Here is a 2,619-nt window from a genome sequence, read left to right as displayed (position 1 = left end):
TATATATATATATATATATATAAAGGGTGTAGAGTTGTGTGGGTATGCTTCCTCATTTTTTTCTTCTTCTCACTCTCTGTAATTCTCTTATTGCAATTTTGTTAATGTCTCCTCGGTATTCTGCACAAGATTTCAAGTCAGTTCCCCTATACGACCGATCCTGGATGACCCAACTTGAAGTTGATTTGCTGCAAAAGAGTCATGTCTCTGACTCTTCTTCACTCTAGTGGCATCCTCGTCACTTTAGTAGGTATAATTCCCACATTTGCTCTTCCTGCTTACATTGGGTCATAAGACTCAGAGTTTCCTTCTTTTGACCTTAGAGCTACTGAGGTCTCATTAGGTGACGCAATTCACATATCACTGACAAGGGGGGTCTCCAGTTATTTTGGGTCAACTCACTTCACGAACAGGTAGACTAGGGGTCCTAATAGCTTGAGATGGAAAATCCATGGTATACTGACTCGACTATCTCTACCCGCTTAAGATTAATCTACCCTTCTTTTTCTACCCTCTTTGAGACTTGTTGCTTCGTTGATGTCATCTTGTAGGCCCAGATTGTGGATAAGCTGCCTCTCATTCGGGATACAGTGATTAAACCTCTACCCTAATGGACTGGTTTGGCTTTGGAAGCATAGTGTGGATCCTACGAGTTGATCGGGTTACTTCACAGGCCTCGTGTGCCGATGAGCCGCTATCCACATGGGATGTGAGAGATCAACTCTCTATCCTGTGGCTTAGTGAGAGCTTTAAAAGCCACGGGATGTTCCCTGTGAGGTAACTCTCATTTGCGACACCATGTACTAGTCGTCACCTAAATGTAAGCAGGACTCCTTTAATTGAGAGTATTCTTTGGCGCTCCCAAGCTGCAATTAACCAAAGGAATACATTTCTTTAGGAATTGGTCTTGACCCCAGAATAAAATACTCTTTTGGTTTTTTGATTAATTTGGTAGCTTATGTATGTATTCTTTCATGGATATCTGGTTCAAGGTGTCTCAATCTGATCTTGCTCGAACGTACACCCTTGGCCTATCAAAAGAGGTTTACCTCACATAAGTTCTTCATGTTCTTTTCTTCAAAATTTCAGCCTAGTTTTCGTCTTAACTCATTCTTTATCAATCCATCCTCTACTCTGAATCGTCCCTACAATTCAAGTAAGAGGGTCCATTGGAAAAGGGAATCCTAAAGCGATGATTAGACAGACTCACGACTCTGAGTTAAAAAAAAAAATCTAAACAATCATATTATTACCTTTTGTCTCTATTTTGAGAGAATCTATAATGAGATATTTCTGGTATGTTACAATTGATGAATTATCGTATAATGGCTCCCTGACATGGTTGGTTGAGCTTATTTGGCTTCAGATCGACATGGTCAGCTCAGTCGACTAAGCACGGTTGGTAAGATTCAATCAGTTTGTCTAACTCGATTGACTATTTTCAATTATTGACAAGGAGCTCTTGGACCTATGCGGATCAATTCGAAGGTGCTTGTGGAGTCGAATTTTCCACTGGGTTGGCTCTCTTATGAGATGGGTTGTTGTATTGGATTGACTTCCCCTTGGTTGGCAAGCGATATACCCTTCCAACTGGTTTTTATGTGAATGGACTCTATCTAAATTGCTCTATTTTGGATTGGTGAACTTAACTCATCTGATTGATTGGTTTGCTCTGGTGGGTTTGACGCTATTTACTGGGAATCTTCTTATCGTGTTCTCCTCTTATGGATCGTTAGAACTATGTGAGATTGATGTACATACATGAACAATTCCTTAAAGATTTTGTTGGCTTAAGAGACTATCACTTTGGAATTCGTAAGCTTCTTCTGAAACCTTAAAGGAGTGCCTTTGGAGTAGGCAAGTTCACATATGGACTTGTCAAGAGTCTTCTCAACTTGAATCCTTTGATTTAGGCAAGTTCCATATAAGATTAGACCCTATAATCTAGTTGAGTTTAGTCTAGGCAAATTACTTTGAGGCACCTCACAAGTGACTTTGGGAGCTTGATCCTTTGATTCAATGATGCCATCTAAATCGGGTTCTCTAGAGCAGAGCTAGGGTCTATGATCTTGGGTTTATTAGTTTGGGAGAGTGAATTATGATTCCCATATACATTGGTCTTTGATGAGTATTCCTATTCTTTTAGGCTTTAAATTGAACTCAATATCTATCTATCTATCTATCTATCTATATATACTTTTCCTTACATCAATTACAAATTTTTTTATCAATTAAAAAAAAAGATAATTTTATTAAATTTATGTTTTTTTATGATAAATAAATATTAATTTAAATTCATTGAATTGATCTCTTATTTTATCTCAAATTTATTTAATAAATCAAATGTGAGCTTCAACGAGATATTGCTATATATATATATATAGATAGATATATAACACCTAAAGTTAAAGTATTGCATACACCTCATATTACTTATGCACATAAAAGTGTAATTTAATTCATTCAAATTTTTTGAATGAATTAACTCTCAAACACGTACACATCCTAAATCCTAAATGTTTAACCCACTACTCTTTTTTATAAGAAGTTAAAAGAGTGGTCTTTTTGGATGTGATGTGAAAATTTTGAGTTCTACAAATATATAAAAATAAAACTCCG

The sequence above is a fragment of the Phalaenopsis equestris genome, unplaced genomic scaffold, assembly GCF_001263595.1.
Source record: "Phalaenopsis equestris unplaced genomic scaffold, ASM126359v1 Scaffold000002, whole genome shotgun sequence".
Classification (NCBI taxonomy): domain Eukaryota; kingdom Viridiplantae; phylum Streptophyta; class Magnoliopsida; order Asparagales; family Orchidaceae; genus Phalaenopsis; species Phalaenopsis equestris.
The sequence above is the reverse complement of the archived record's forward strand: the minus strand, read 5'-3'. Positions refer to the sequence as shown.